The sequence below is a fragment of the Calonectris borealis genome, unplaced genomic scaffold (assembly GCF_964195595.1).
Source record: "Calonectris borealis unplaced genomic scaffold, bCalBor7.hap1.2 HAP1_SCAFFOLD_128, whole genome shotgun sequence".
NCBI lineage: Eukaryota > Metazoa > Chordata > Aves > Procellariiformes > Procellariidae > Calonectris > Calonectris borealis.
The window spans coordinates 193,962-211,000 of record NW_027441516.1 but is presented as its reverse complement, the minus strand read 5'-3'; the positions used below and the strand labels follow the sequence as shown (position 1 = coordinate 211,000).

At 56.8% G+C, this 17,039-nt stretch overlaps 1 pseudogene; it reads right to left on the bottom strand.

Moving 5' to 3' along the window:
- Positions 1-1,774: 1,774 nt before the first annotated feature.
- On the bottom strand, positions 1,775-2,774 carry LOC142076964 (olfactory receptor 14C36-like; annotated as a pseudogene).
- Between the last annotated feature and the right edge of the window lie 14,265 nt (positions 2,775-17,039).

The following is a 17,039-nucleotide window of genomic DNA, read 5'->3' as shown; positions in this document are numbered from 1 at the left end:
ACCTCAGGAAGTGTGCAGTCCAACCTGGCATAAAAAAGGGTCAAGGCTTGATCCAGTCAGAGTTTGAAAACTTTCAAGGACAGAGTCTGCAGAGCATCTGTGGGTGACCTGCTCCAACGCTTGGCTCAGCTCATGGAGAAACAGGCTTTCCTTATCTCCAGGCTGAACTTCTCCTCTTTCATCTTCCACCCACTGTCTTTTGTCCTCCTGCCATGCACCATGGTGAAGAGCTTGTCTCTCTATTCTCCATGAAGTCCTTGTAGGTACTGGCAGGCTGCAATGAGGTCCCTCTCAGCCTTCCTTTCTCCAGGCTGGACTAGCTCAGCTCACTCAGCCTCTCCTCATGGGAAAGGTGCTCCAGTCCCTGAGCATCTTGGAGGTCCTTTGCTTCAAGCAAAGCGATTCAAGCACTAAGCCCAGCAGGAGGATGGAAATGGCCAAACAGGAAAATTCACCCATAAACTTGGGGTGTGCTGCCAGTGCTGGAAATGACAAGTGAGAAAGGCTGGGGGATTACAAATGCCCTGGGCCACCTTCCTCAACTGTCCATGCCACCAAAGGCACAGACCAGCCTCCTCTCTCCTGTGTCTGCAAGTCTCAGCTCCCTTCCATGAGCCCTGGCTCTGCACACTCTGGACCCTGGTGTGAGTCCTCACCCTGCATGGTCCGACAGCTCAGCTAACTTCAGTGTGTTCCTCTCCCGAGCACTTTCCAGCCCAGCCCAGTCCCCCTCTGGCTCTCCCCATCACTTCCCACCCCCTACCCATGTCTGCCCTGTCCAGCCCAGAAAAACAGCCCATTCTGGGCTGCCCATCGACGGGTACTGCAAAGCTCTGCATGCTCAAGCCCACAGCCCCAGCCCCTCTGAAGGTCACACGAGCTCCTGGGGGGCAGAGAGGTGCCTCAGCCTCCCCATCAGCCCCAGGGCTGAGGGCCAGCCATGGCATGAGGAGACAGAGACCGGTGTCTGCTCCTGTCTCCAAGACATCCTTATTGTCCATTGCCAGCAAGCCCCTCTGTGCCAGCCCCTCTCCCAGGGGGGGATCCTCAGGCTGCTCCGGCTGCCCGAGCAATAGAAAAGCATGCCCAAGCTGGTGCATTCAGAAAGAGATTTCTCTTTGTCATTTATTCCCCCCTGGAAGCACAGAGTTGCTTCTTTGCTCTTCTCCAGGGATGTCCCTGCTCCCAGAGAGCCTTTCAACAGGGAAGTTTGTCCATGCTAGCCTGACCTGCCACTCCTCCCTCTTCCCCGTGCCCTCCACAGGGCCCTGAGCCTGTTGGCACTGCTCCGCAGAACGGGCGGGCTGTGGTGCCTGAGAGCCATGGGGTGACAGTCCCAGGCAGATCCCTGTCGGTCATTCACCATCTCCGGGGGAACTGGGCACCCACAGGTGAAGGCTCAGCCCAGGCCCATTCTCTAACGCATTGTCCCATGCCCTCCTCCCCTCATCCCGTGGAGAACCCAAGCAAAGCAGCACGGCACTGTGGGGGCAATTTCGTCAGCCTGACTTCAGCTTTGGAAGAAGAGCCCAACCTCCAGACACCAGCATGAAGGGAATCCCCTTTTATTCCAGAGATGCGACATGGGAGGCAGCTGTGCCATTGTGCCAGACAGACATGAACAGGCCTCTGGGTCAGACAGGCTGGGTTCATGCCTCTGGTGAAGTGGGGTACAGGCAGACATGGACAAGCATGGTTATCACAGATAAAATGCCCAAAGCACAGGAGGTTCCCCAGATGCATTTGAAATCACTTCTGAAGAGACATGAGCAGGTTAATGATGCTGAGAAACAGCTGATTGAATCAGCTTCCTCAATGTGTCTTTAAGCTCCTTGTTCCTCATGCTGTAGATAAGGGGGTTCATTGCTGGAGGCACCACTGAGTCCAGAACTGCCACCACCAGATCCAGGGATAGGGAGGAAATGGAGGGAGGCTTCAGGTAGGCAAACGTGCCAGTGCTGATAAACAGGGAGACCACAGCCAGGTGGGGGAGGCACGTGGAGAAGGCTTTGTGCCGGCCCTGCTCAGAGGGAATCCTCAGCACAGCCCTGAAGATCTGCACATAGGACAGCACGATGAAAACAAACCACCCAAATTCTACACAGATACTAACCACAATGACCCAAACTTCCCTGAGGTAGGCATCTGAGCAGGAGAGCTTGAGGATCTGGGGGATTTCACAGAAGAACTGGTCCCCAGCATTGCCTTGGCAGAGTGGTATTGAAAAGGTATTGGCAGTGTGTACCACAGAAGTGAGTGAACCACCACCCCAGGCAGCTGCTGCCATGTGGACACAAGCTCTGCTGCCCAGGAGGGTCCCGTAGTGCAGGGGTTTGCAGATGGTAACGTAGCGGTCATAGGCCATGATGGTGAGAAGATAAAACTGCTGTAGCACCGAAAAAGAAAAAAAAGACCTGTGCAGCACATCCCGAGTAGGAGATGGCCCTGGTGTCCCACAGGGAATTGGCCATGGATGTGGGAACAGTGGTAGAGATGGAGCCCAGGTCGAGGAGGGAGATGTTGAGGAGGAAGAAGTACCTGGGGGTGTGCAGGCGGTGATCACAGGCTACGGCGGTGATGATGAGGCCATTGCCCAGGAGGGCAGCCAGGTAGATGCCCAGGAATATCCAGAAGTGCAAGAGCTGCAGCTCCCGTGTGTCCGTGAATGCCAGGAGGAGGAACTCGGTGACAGAGCTGCCATTGGACATTTGCTGCCTCTGGGCATGGGTACCCGTGCAAGAAGGAGAAGTCATTGACAAGTTAGGGGAGACTTTTCTGAGCAAAACCAAAGCCATTTCCTGCAGACCCTTCCCTTGCTATACACCCCACCCCTTTTCTAGAAGACCTTCCTTCACCTCCATGGCAGAAGCTCTGGTTGAATGTGCCGCGAGGCGCAGGGCCTCTGCCCGCTGGCTGCCGAGGTGTCAGCCCTGCTCAGCAGCAGTGAGTTCATGGGAACGGTAGAAGCAGGGGCCAGTCCTGGTGTTCAACTTTGTCAGATGAAACCACCCCTAATGCAGAAGGGCTTGTCACCATCTGCGCTCCCAGTGCTAAGGAACGAGGACTGCAGAAGGCAGACTGGAAGTTTTTCTAAAGAAAATTTCCCCCATCTTATTTGAGGATTGTTTTGCTGACCCTCAGCATTTCTGTTGCACTCAGAGAGAACAGAGCGAGTCCTGCAAGGCGAGAGGATTGCCCTTGGATTAGAGCAGAGGGAGGGGAGCTGGTTTGTCCCTCAGCCCAAGATGCCCTGGGCTTGCACCTTTCTGAGATTGAGGGCAATCACACTGCTATGTTTCCGAGAAAGCCAGCAGACACTGCTGAGAGCCGAGATCCACTGCAGACCACTAAACGTCTCACCCTTTCTCAACATCTCAGCAATGCACTTCTAGCCAAGGACACCCGTTGCTCATTTCACCAACCTAACAGCATTTCCTTGGTCATAGCATCTCTGTGCTTGTACATCGGGCTTTCAGATAACACAAAGATGCTATGGGACAGATTTGCATTCTGGAGGACAGCTCACAGCTTGGAAGGATACCTCAAGGAGATACATAAGTTTTTTCATGATGGCATCTCACCAAGGGAAAACCAGCTCATTCCCCAGCTGCACAGGCTGCATTGTCCACAGCCTCCCAGATGGCAGGAAAGCTGAGACACTTGTTCCCATGGACACACCTGCAGGAAAGGACCCACAAGGTCCGGGAGTGATTCTGCAGCTGAAACTCCCATCCTCAGAGAGCTTGGCAGCAAGAACGGGATGACGACAGCAAGAACAGGGTGACAACAGCAAGAGTGGGATGACAACAGCAGTAACACAGACAAGCGGAGAAACAAGGAAACATGCAGCGAGGGTCTGGCTGAGAGAGGCCAGGGCAGAGGCAGCCGGGCACTCCGGGCAGCACTACCCTTACCCAGCTGTGCAGCCACCTCCCAGACATCAACATTGCCGGGCAGTTCCTTGTGCTCTGCAGAGGGAACGGCGCATGTGGCTGGAGAGCTGCACCACAGCTCTGCTGGAGCTCCAGCTGCAGAGGAGGGGGTTCACAAGGGCCTTGGACCCCACAGCCCTCAGGGCAGAGGCTTTGCTGGGTAGGAGAGGAGGCAAGGGGGCTTGCTCAGAGGAAGGGGTCTGCACTGAGGGGATGAGATGGAGTTTTCTGAATTCTCCCTCCCACAGCATTTCTGGTTTAGGTTTCCTCTCATTCCCTGATTGTAACACTGCTGCCTGGAGATTTTCCTCCTGGGAAGTGGTTCCCTGTGCCATGTCTCTTCCCTCTCAGCACTCACAGACCCCATCCCAACCTCTGTGCACTCACCCTGGCCCTACAGAAACCTGCCTGTGTTCAGGGCACTGGCTGGGCACGTGTTCCTCTTTGGAGGTGGAAAAGGGCAGGTCAGAACCACCCTGATGGGTGCAGCGAAGTTGATGCTGGTGCTGTCCATAGGCAGAGGAGTGGCTGAAGGCACTTTAGGAGGCTATTAACTGACCTACTGACCACTCAAAGTTACAGCTCAGGAGTCTCAAGGACTTGTCCAAACTTGAGAGGTCCTTTTCTATTTCTCTTTCCCTCCCGACCCCCACCCCTGCTCCTGTTCCCTGCCCTCAGAGTAGGAAACTGAAAACACAGACTCGGGAAATGTCTTTATGCCAAACTCTGCCTTGACCTTTCTCTTGAAACATCCCCTTGGAAGTTTCCTAGTGATGTTCTGGAGCTGTGAGCAGCCCTGACCCACTGTCCTGGTTCCAGCTGGGACAGGGTTAACCTTCTTCCCAGTAGCTTGGGGGGTGTGCTGTGTTTTGGGTTCGGTGCGAAAGGAGCGTTGATGGCCCATTGATGCTTTGGCTGTTGCTGGGTGGTGCTTGCTCCAGGAGGGGGGAGCACAGGTGGGGTGGTGAACCCAGCTGGCCAATGGGGTATTCTATACCATGTGACATCATGCTCAGTATAAAAACCAGGTGTGTGGGGGGGGCTCGCCCCTCGTTCGTGACACGCGGTCGGCGGTCGGTGAGCAGTTGTGTTGTGCATTGCCTGCTTTGTGTATTCTGTTATTGTTGTTGTTCTCATTGTTATTATTACTGTTCTACTTAGTTTTATTTCAATTATTAAACTGTTTTTATCTCAACCCAGCAGCTTTCCTACTTGTGCCCTCCCAATTCTCTCCCCCATCCCACCGGGGGGGGTGAGCGAGCGGCTGCGTGGCGTTTATTTTTGCTGGCTGGGGTTAAACCATGACAGTCCTTTTTGGCACCCAACGTGGGGCAGCGAAGGATTGAGATAACGACAGATTATTTAGAGCATATTAAGGAATTTATATCTGGTAACATATTAATTTGTTCTGCACCATGCTCTTGTTTTTACTGTACCTGTTAAAAATTGGGAGTTGGGTTTTGTAGTCTGTTGTGCTCTGCCGTGATTAATGATGTTTTGCCTGGGAGATTTGTTTCTAAAATGCTGGCATTGGGGGTTATTTGGTATTTGGGATTCATAATGAAGCCGTTTCTGTATTTCCACGAGGATACCACCTCGTGGAGACCATTAGCAATTATACCTTTTCCTCTGAGAGATTTTTTATGGAGGAAATAGAGAATGGCACGCTCGCTACCTTTCTCTATGATGTCATCTCCTTTGTTAAAATAACTTGCCAGTACCTTGAACATCCCTGGGTAGTTAAGATACATCTATTGGTATTCCTTGGGAATATTGTTGTGGTTTTATCCAAGGTTAGTAAGCAATTTAAGAATGTCATCCAGGGATCTGCCCCAAGACTGGATAGTTATGAGTGGCAGGGCGAGTGGGATAGCATGGGCAAATGCCTAGGGCGATGGGCACCCCCAGTGTTCTGGAACTTTACCCCTGAACAAGTGAAGAACCCTGAAAAATTAGTAGAATATTTGGAAGAAGTATGCTGTCACCCTGGCCATTCTAGGGAGACGCAAATCACTACAATGTGCTGGGGCCTGGCCCACGCCTACCGAGCCCTGTTTAACACCACTCAGAACCCCCAAGGGGAAGGAAACGTCTCTGCAGCTGATGACAAAGCAACGGGCCCTGTGGCTACCCCACCCCCCACGGCAAGCACAGCGGCTCCCTCGCCCCCCACGGCAGGCACGGCAGCTACTCCGCCCCCTGCGACAGCGAACCAATCCATGCCGGTATCAGTCGCCCCTATACAAAAAAGAAAATGCACAAGAAAATCAGCTCGTCTAGTAAGGGATGAAGATGAACCAGGGCCATCATGAGAACAGGAGGAGGAGGAGGCAGAACCCGTAAATGAGATGGTGACCACCCGATCCCTATCTCTGGGTGAGCTGCGAGATATGCGAAAAGACTTCAGCCGTCGTCCAGGCGAGCACATTGTCACCTGGCTGCTCCGATGCTGGGATAACGGGGCCAGTAGCCTGGAATTAGAGGGTAGGGAAGCCAAGCAGCTGGGATCCCTTTCTAGAGAAGGGGGCATTGACAAAGCAATTGGACAAGGGGCACAAGTCCTCAGCCTCTGGAGGCGACTCCTGTCAGGCGTGAAGGAAAGGTATCCCTTCAAGGAAGATGTTATATGCCACCCAGGCAAGTGGACCACCATGGAGAGAGGTATCCAGTACCTGAGAGAATTAGCTGTGCTGGAAGTGATTTATGATGACCTGAACAACGAGCAGTTGTCCAAAGACCCAGATGAAGTCAAATGCACCCGACCCATGTGGCGGAAGTTTGTACGGAGCGCACCAGCGTCACATGCAAACTCATTGGCAATAACGACCTGGAGAGATGGAGAGGAGCAAACAGTGGATGAACTGGCTGGCCAACTCCAGCAATATGAAGAAAGTCTCTCTTCCTCCCTACGGGCCTGTGTCTCTGCTGTGGAGAAACTGTCTCAGGAGGTCCAGCAACTCAAAGAGGATATGTCCTGCTCCCCACCTGCACGGGCCAGCGTCTCAGCCATTAGGAGCAAGCGTCCCTCTGCTCAAGAGAGGAGACATTGTGGGTACACACCCCGGGGCACCCTGTGGTTTTACCTGCGTGACCACGGAGAGGACATGAGGAAGTGGGATGGAAAACCTACCTCAGTCCTACAGGCACAGGTACATGAGTTGCAAGGGAAAACAACCACAAAAGGGAGATCTTCCAGGAAAACTGCTGCTCCAGTCTCCAGTGAGCAGCTCCCCAGACAGAGTAGAAGGGCTGATTCCACTTCCAACCTTAACAAAGGGACTTCTGACTCATACTTACAAGAAGTGGATAGCGAATATGATGACCAGGACTAGAGGGGCCCTGCCTCCAGCCAGGTGGAGGAAAGGGACAACTGGGTTTACTGGACTGTGTGGATTCGATGGCCTGGCACATCAGATCCACAGGAGTATAAGGCTCTCGTAGACACTGGTGCACAGTGTACCCTGATGCCATCAGGCTATAAAGGGGCAGAACCCATTTGTATTTCTGGAGTGACAGGGGGATCCCAAGAGTTAACTGTATTGGAGGCCGAAGTGAGCCTAACCGGGAACGAGTGGCAGAAGCACCCCATTGTGACTGGCCCAGAGGCTCCGTGCATCCTTGGCATAGGCTACCTCAGGAGAGGGTATTTCCAGGACCCAAAAGGGTACCGGTGGGCTTTTGGCATAGCTGCCCTGGAGACGGAGGAAATTAAACAGCTCTCCACCTTGCCTGGTCTCTCGGAGGATCCTTCTGTTGTGGGGTTGCTGAAGGTCCAAGAACAACAGGTACTAATTGCTACCACAACAGTGCAGTGGCGGCAATATCGCACCAACCGAGATTCCCTGATCCCTATCCATGAGCTGATTCGTCGATTGGAGAGCCAAGGAGTGATCAGCAAGACTCGCTCACCCTTTAACAGTCCCATATGGCCAGTGCAAAAGTCCAATGGAGAGTGGAGACTAACAGTAGACTATTGTGGCCTGAATGAAGTCACGCCGCCACTGAGTGCTGCCGTGCCGGACATGCTAGAACTCCAATAGGAACTGGAGTCAAAGGCAGCCAAGTGGTACGCCACCATTGATACCGCTAATGTGTTCTTCTCCATCCCTTTGGCAGCAGAGTGCAGGCCACAGTTTGCTTTCACTTGGAGGGGCGTCCAGTACACCTGGAACCGACTGCCCCAGGGGTGGAAACACAGCCCTACCATTTGCCATGGACTGATCCACACCGCACTGGAACAGGGTGAGGCTCCAGAACACCTGCAATACATTGATGACATCATCGTATGGGGCAACACAGCAGAAGAATGTTTTGAGAAAGGGGAGAGAATAGTCCAAATCCTTCTGTTCCTCGGGCTCTGGTTTTGTTCCACGGGCCCTGGTTTTGTTCCTTGGGCTCTGGTTTTGTTCCACGGGCTCTGCTTTTGTTCCCCGAGCTCTGGTTTTCTCCTGCGGGCTCTGGTTGTCTCCCACGGGCTGTGGTTTTCTCCCACGGGCCCTGGTTTTGTTCCATGGGCTCTGGTTTTGTTCCGCGGGCTCTGGTTTTGTTCTGCGGGCTCTGGTTTTCTCCCACACCCAGACATGCCCAGCACCCAACATGCCCAGCACCCAACACACCAGAACACAGCAAACCAGCCCCCAATATCCCCAGTGATCAGCACATAGGACCTGGACATGCCCAGCACCCGCAGCGCTCAGCACCTCTAACATCCACCATCCAGCACCCCCACAGGTCTCACACCCAGCACGCCCAGCACCCGGAAACCAGCATACCCAACACCCAGCATCCAGCACCCCCACCCCCCAGCACCCAATGCCCAGCATGCCGCACTTAGACATGCTCAGGACCCAGCAACACAGGGGCACAGAACCCAGCACCCCCAGCGCCCAGAAACCAACCACCCCAGCGTCCAGCACCCAGTACATCCAGGGCCCAGCAACCAACACCCGCACATGCCCAGCACCCCCACCACCCAGCACAGGGACATGCCCAGCACCCAGAACACCCAAAGACCATCACCCCCAGCACCAAGCACCGCCATTGCCTAGCACCCAGACATGCCCAGCACACAGCACCACCAGCACACAGTACCCAGCACCCGGACATGCCCAGCACTCAGACATGCCTAGCAGGCAGCTTCCCTGCTCCCCATCGCCCAGAACCTCCAGTGCCCAGCACCCACCATCCGGACATGCCCAGGGCCAGCACCCATACTGCCCAACAACCAGCACCCACACATACCCAGCACAACCAGGGCCCAGCACACAGCACACGCACATGCCAAGAATCCAGCACCCCCAGAGCACAGCACCCAGCAACCCCAGAGCACAGGCCCAGCACCGGATATGGCCAGCACCAAGACATACCCTCCACTCAGTTATGCATAGTACCGAGCAATGCCAGGGCCCAGCATCCCCAGTACCTAGCACCCAGCACTCCCACCGCCCAATAGCCACCACCGGACATACCCAGCACCCTCACTGCCCATACCCAGCACCCAGACATGCCCAGCACCCAGACATGCCCAGCGCCCAACCAGATGATAGCAGCAAACCAGCCCCCAACACCCCCAGTGATCAGCACATAGCACCCGCACACGCCTAGCACCCAACACCCGCAGTGCTCAGCACCCAGCACCCCAGTGCCCAGAAACCAGCATACCCAACACCCAGCATCCAGTACCACCACCACCCAGCACCCCAACTGCCCAGTACTGGCACGCGGACATGCTCAGCACCCGGCCATACACAGTACCCCTAGGACCCAGCACTCAGAACGCCAGCGCACTGCACTGTCCTGCTTCCGGCTAGGACAGAGTTAACTTTCTTCCCAGTAGCTTGGGGGGTGTGCTGGCTTTTGGGTTTGGTGTGAGAGGAGCGTTGATGGCCCCTTAATGCTTTGGCTGTTGCTGGGTGATGCTTGCACCGGGAGACTTTTGTTCTCTCTTTTCGGCCTCCCACGGGAAGCTCGGGGGGGAGCACAGCCGGGGTGGTTGACCCAGCTGGCCAATGGGGTATTCTGTAGCATGTGACATCGTGCTCAGTATAAAAAACGGGGGGGCAGGAGGGGGCCTCCTGACCCCGTTCATGACATGCAGTCAGCAGCAGTGAGCAGTTGCATTCTGCATTGCCTGCTTTGTATCGTCTGCTGTTCTTGTTGTTCTCATTGTTATTATTACTGTTCTACTTTGGTTTATTTCAATCATTAAACTGTTTTTATCTCAACCCGGGAGTTCTCCTGGACAGCAGGAATATGCCATGGACATGCCCACCACCCAGCAGCCCAGGAGCCCAGCATGCAGCACCCAGCACCAGGACATGACAAGAAGCCAGTCCCCGCAGTACCCACCACCCCACCACTCAGCAACAGAACATGCCCAGCACCAAGCACCACCAATGTGGAGCAAGGGCTGCTAGGTGTGGTGGATATGGCACATTTGGGGTGCTGGAGGTGGCTGGGTGCTGGGCAGCTGAGAAGGGTCTATCAAGGCAAGGTGAGAGCCGCCAACATCTTTCAGTCCTGCCTATTTGTGTATGGGAGCCCGAAGTGGTGCTCGACTGCTTTGCAGTTGGGCTGTGGCAAGGTTGCTGGTTGGGTGGGAGAGCGAGAGCAGCTCCCTCTGAAAGGGCTGCCACGAAAGGCAAGAGCCAGAAACAGCTTTCAATGCTGGTTCCTTCTGTGTTGGAGTGCCCTCTGGTGGGAAGCCGTTTAGGAAAAGGACTCTGGTGATGGTGAGGCAGAGGTTGATAATTAGGAGGGAGAATAAGGGAGGGGGCCAGTGTTATTGAGACAGGGAAGGGGCTACTCCTCTTTTAGAGCCCAATGTGGTGCGTGGAGTTATCTAACGCAGAAGGGTCTCATTATCTACGCAGAACCTCAATCTATCCCTTACCCTCATCAGAGCCAAGCTCCGAAACAGCCACACACCTCATGGGGCTCAGGCACAGAAGTGGTGGGAATGAAGGCTGATGATGGCCCTCACCGTCGCTTGGCAGCCCCTTCTCAGCCCCACCAACACCGGGACTCTGTGTCTGTTCTCCCACCTAACCTCAACCTATCCCCTACCCTCATCAGGGCCAAGCTCCGAAGCAGCCACCCACCTCATGGAGTTTAGGCACAGAAGTAGCCAGGAATCAAGGTTGATGCTGGCCCTCACGATCCCTTGGCAGCCTTTCTCAGCCCCACCAACACCGGGGCTCGGTGTCTCTTCTCCCACCTAAAATCAACACAGCACTTACCTTCATCAGAGCCAAGCTCCGAAGCGACCACCCACCATATGGGGCTTGGCACTGAGGTAGCCAGGAATCAAGGTTGATGCTGGCCCTCACCTTCCCTTGGCAGCCCCACCAACACTGCGGCTCTCTGTCTGTTCTCCCACGTAACCTTAAGGTATCCCTGACCGCCATCAGAGCCAAGCTCCAAAGCAGCCACTGACCACATGGGGTTTAGGGACTGAGGTAGCCAGGAATCAAGGTTGATGCTGGCCCTCACCTTCCCTTGGCAGCCCCACCAAGATCTGTCTCCGTGTCTCTGCTCCCACCTAACCTCAAGTTAGCCCTTACCTGCCTCAGAGCCAGCTCCGAAGCAGCCACCCACCACACGGGGCTTGGCACTGAGGTAGCCAGGAATCAAGGCGGATGCTGGCCCTCACTTTCCCTTGGCAGACCCACCAACACCGGGGCTCTGTGTCTGTTCTCCCACCTAACCTCGATCTATCACTTACCCACCTCAGAGCCACGCTCCAGACTGGCCACCCACCTCATAGGGCTCAGGCAGAGAAGTAGGCAGGAATCAAGGCTGATGCTGGACCTTACGTTCCCTTGGCAGCCCCTTCTCAGTGCCACCAACACCGGGGCTCTTTTTCTGTTCTCCCACCTAACCTTGACCCGTCAGAGCCAAGCTCCGAAGTGGCCACCACCACGTGGGGCGTAGGGTCTGAGGTAGCCAGGAATCAAGACTGATGCTGGTGCTCACCTTCCCTTGAGAGGCCCTTCTGAGCCCCACCAACACTGGGGCTCTGTGTCTGTTCTCCCACCTAACTTCGACCTATCACTTATCCGCCTCAGAGCCAAACTCCGAAGCGGCCACCCTCCACATGGGGCTTAGGGAGTGAGGTAGCCAGGAATCAAGGTTGATGCTGGCCCTCACGATCCCTTGGCAGCGCCACCAACATCTGGTATCTGTGTCTCTGCTCGCACCTAACCTCAACTTAGCCCTTACCCGCCTCAGAGCCAAGTTCCGTCGTGGGCACGCACCACATGGGGCTTGGCACTGAGGTAGCCAGGAATCAAGGCTGATGCTGGCGCTCACCTTCCCTTGACAGCTCCTTCTCAGCCCCACCAACACCGGGGCTCTGTGTCTGTTCTCCCACCTAACCTCAACCTATTCCCTACCCTCATCAGGGCCAAGCTCCGAAGCGTCACCCTCTACATGGGGCTCAGGCACAGAAGTAGCCAAGACTCAAGGTTGACGCTGGCGCTCAAATTCCCTTGGAAGCTCCACCAACACCGTGGCTCGGTGTCTGTTCTCCCACCTAACCTCAACCTATCCCTGACCCCCATCAGAGCCAAGCTCCAAAGCGGCCAGAACCACGTGGGGCGTAGGGACTGAGGTAGCCAGGAATCAAGGTTGATGCTGGCACTCACCTTCCCTTGGCAGACCCACCAACACCGGGGCTCTGTGTCTGTGCTCCCACCTAAACTCGACCTATCACTTACCCACCTCAGAGCCAAGCTCCGAGGCGGCCACCTTCCACCTAGGAGTTGGCACTGAGGTAGCCAGGGCTCAAGGTGGAAGCTGGCCCTCAAATTCCCTTGGCAGCTCCACCAACATGGGGGCTCTGTGTCTCTTCTCCCACCTAACCTCGACCTGTCACTTACACACCACAGAGCCAAGCTCCGAAGCGGCCACCCACCACATGGGGGTTGGCACTGAGGTAGCCAGGAATTAAGGTTGATGCTGCCCCTCACCTTCCCTTGGCAGCCCCTTCTCAGTGCCACCAGCACTGGGGCTCTGTGTCTGTTCTCCCACCTAACCTCAGCCTATCCCCTACCCTCCTCAGGGCCAAGCTCTGAAGCGGCCACCGTCTACATGGAGCTCAGGCACAGGACTCAAGGTTGAAGCTGGCTCTGAAATTCCCTTGGCAGCTCCACCAACAGCGGGGCTCTGTGTCTGTTCTCCCACCTAACATCAACACAGCACTTTTACCCTCATCAGAACCAAGCTCCAAAGCGACCACCCACCACATGGGTCTTGGCACTGAGGTAGCCAGGAATCAAGGTTGATGTTGGCCCTCACCTTCCCTTGGCAACCTCACCAACACCGCGGCTCTGTGTCTGTTCTCCCACCTAACCTCGACCTATCACTTATCCGCCTCAGAGCCAAGCTCCGAAGCGGCCACCCTCTACATGGGGCTCAAGCACAGAAGTAGCCAGGACTCAAGGTTGAAGCTGGCTCTCACCTTCCCTTGGCAGTCCCTCCTCAGCCCCACCAACACCTGCCCCCTTCTCTTTGGTCTCCCACCTAAACATCAACCTACATCTTACCTTCATCAGAGCCAGCTCTGAAACCTTTACCCACTACATGGCATTCCAACACAGAAGGAACCAAGATGACTGGTGTTCGTTGCACTCGCCTGCCGCGGCAGCCCTTTGAGGTCCCCACCACCACCGGGGCTAGGCGCTTGCCGTAGCACTCAACCGTCACCTTGCCGCAGCCCAACTGCAAAGCAGACAAGCGCCCCGTCGAGCTCCCACACACATTTAGCCAGGACTGAAATATGTTCGCAGTGCTCACCTTCCCTTTACAGCCCCTTCTCAGCTGCCAGCACCCAGCCATCTCCAGCACCGCAAATGCGCAACATCCAGCACACCTAGCACCCCTTGGGATCTTTGGCAGTGCTTGGTGCTGGGCATGTGTCGGTGCTGGGTCGTGGGGGTACTGTGTGCTAGGCCCTGAGTGTAGTGGGTTCTGGACAGGTCTGGGTGCTGGGGTTGCTGGGTGTTGGGCATATCTGGGTGCTCGCCATGTCCCTGTGCTGGGCACTGGGAGGATTTGGTGCTGGGAATGGGCAGGTGATGATCATGTCTGGGTGGTGGATGCTGGCTACAGGCAGTGCTGGGCACTGGCTGCGCTGGGTGCTGGTCATTGGGGGTACTGGGTTCTAGGCACTGGGCATGCGGGGTGCTGGACATCTCTGGGTGCTGAGCATGTCCAAGTGATGGGTCCGGGGCACTGGGACTGCTGGGCAGTGGGGGTGCTGGGGACTATGCATATCAGGGTGCTGGGCATGCCTGTGTACTGAGTGCTTGGCGCTGGGTTCTGGATGCTGGCTGGTGGGCATTGTCTGTGTGCTGGGTATTGGGCACTGGCGGTGGTAGGCATGGGAGTGCTTGTTGCTGGGCATTTTCTGATCCTGGCTGTTGGGTAGTGGGGGTGCTGAGTGCTGGGCATGGCTGGGTGCTGGGTGATGGATGGAGGGCGCTTTGGGTGCTGGGCACTAGGGGTGCTGGTTGGTGGGAATGTCCGTGTGCTAGGCATGTCCATATGCCGGGTGCTGTGCGCTGGGGGTGCTGGGTAATGGGGTTGGTGGGTGCTGTGCACTGGGGTTGCTGGGTGGTGCGGGTGCTGGGGGCTAAGTCCTGTAGGTGCTGGTTGCTGGGCCCTGGGAGTGCTGGGTACTATGCATAAGTGGGTGCAGGGTATCTCTTGCTGCTGGATGCTGGGTGCTGGGGGTATTGGGTGGTGGGCACTGGGGTGTTGGGTGTTGGGCATGTCCTCGTCCTTGGCATGACTGTTGCTGGGCACTGGGGGTGCTGGCTGCTGGGAGCTAGGGGTGCTGGCTGTGGGCATTTCAGTTGCTGGACATGACCAGGTGCTGGGCGTGTCCCGGTGCTGGGCACATGCGGATGCTGTGTGCTCGGCACTTGGGGTTCTGGGTGGTCAGCAGTGAGGGTGCTGGACGCTGGGGATGCTGGCTGTTGCGGTGCTGGGTGCTGGGCACTGGGGCTGCTGAGTGGTGGGCATGTCCAGGTGCTGTGTGGTGGCGGTTGGTGTGCTGGGTTGTGCGCCTGTCCGGGAGTTAGTGCAGGGCCCTGGGGGTGCTGGGCATGTCTGGATACTGGGTAAACGGGTTCTTGGGCTGTGGGGGTGCTGGATGGTGGGTGTTGGGTATGCTGGTTTCTGGGCACTGGGGGTGCTGGCTGCGAGATCTGTAGGGTGGTGGGTGTTTGGTGTACTGGGTGCAGGGCATGTCCAGGTGCTGGGTACTGGGCGCTGGGGGTGGTGGTCCCTGGGGGTGCTGTGTGCTGGGCATGTCCGGGGGGTGGGTGTTGGGCAGTGGGGTTGCTGGGTGCTGGGAATGTGCGGGTGCTGGGCACGGCTGGGTGCTGGGCATGGGCGGTGTGGGGGCTGGGCCCTGAGGTTGCTGGGGGCTGGGCACTCGGGTTGCTGGGTGCTGGCCGGTGTGGTTGCTGGGGGCTAGGTCCTGGGGGTGCTGGTTGCTGGGCCCTGGGAGTGCTGGGTACGATGCATAAGCGGGTGCAGGGTATGTCTTGCTGCTGGGTGCTGGGGTTACTGGGAGCTGGGCGTATTGTGTGCTGGGCACTGGGGTGTTGGGTGCCGGGCATGTCCAGGTGCTTGGCATGACTGGGTGCTGGGCACTGGGGGTGCTGGCAGCTGAGAGCTAGGGTTGCTGGCTGTGGGTATTTCAGTTGCTGGTCATGATCGCGTGCTGGGTTTTGTGGATGCTGGGCGTGTCCAGATGCTGGGCATGTTTGGATGCTGTGTGCTTGGCACTTGGAGTTCTGGGTGGTGGGCAGTGATGGTGCTGGGTGGTGGGCACTGGGGCTGCTGGGTGGTGGGAGTGCTGGATGCTGGTTGTTCGGTATGCTGGTTTCTGGGCAATGGGGTGCTGGGTGTGAGACCTGTGGAGGTGCTGGATGTCAGGTGTTTGGTGTGCCGGGTGCAGGGCACTGGGGGTGCTGGGTGCTGAGTGCTGCAGGTGCTGGGTGCTGGGCATGTCCGGGTGCTATGTGCTGATCACTGGGGATGTTGGTTGCTGGTTTCCTGCGTTCTGGTGTGTTGGGTGCTGCGCATGTTTGGGTGCTGGGCATGTGTGGGTGCTGAGTACTGGGCACTGGGGGTGGGGGTGCTGAGTGCTGGGCATGTCCGGGTGGTGGGTGTTGGGCGGTGGGGTTGCTGAGTGCTAGGTGCTGGGCTCTGGTATTGCTGGGTACTATGCATAACTGAGTGCAGGGTATCTCTTGGTGCTGGGTGCTGGAGGTGCTGGGTGTTGGGCATATGCGGTGCTGGGCCTGTGCTCTGCGGTTGCTGGGTGCTGTGCTCTGGGGGTGCTAGATTCTTGGCATGTGCGTGTGCTGGGCCCTGGTTGTGCTGGGTATGTGTGGGTGCTGGTTGTTGGGCAGTATGGGCGCTGGGCGTTGTGGTGGGCGCTGGGCATGTCTGGGTGCTGGGTGATGGGCACTGGAGGTTCTGGGCAATGGGGAGCAGGGAAGCTGCCTGCTAGGCATGTCTGAGTGCTGGACATGTCCGGGTGCTGGGTACTGTGCGCTGGCAGTGGTGGGCAGTGGTGGTGCTGGGTGCTGGGCATGTCCAGGTGCTGAGCAATGGCGGTGCTTGGCGCTAGGGGTGATGGTCTTTGGGTGTGCTGGGTGCTGGGCATGTCCCTGTGCTGGGTGCTGGGCAGTGGGTGTGCTGGAAGCTGGGTGTTGGGTATGCTGGTTCCTGCCACTGCGGGTGCTGGGTGTGAGACTTGTGGGCGTGCTGGATGGTGGGTGTTTGGTGTGCACCCTCACTGCCCACCACCCAGAACCCCAAGTGCCGAGCACACAGCATCCGGACGTGCCCAGCACCTGCACACGCCCAGCACCCACAAGACCCAACAACCAGCACTGGTCATGACCAGTACCTGGAAATGCCCACAGCCAGCACCCCTAGCTCCCCGCACCCAGCACTCCCAGGGCCCAGCACTAATTCCCGGACGTGCGCACAACCCAGCACACCCACCGCCAACACACAGCATCGAGACATGCCCAGCAGCCCCAGTGCCCAGCATCCACCAGCAAGACATACCCTGCACCCAATTAT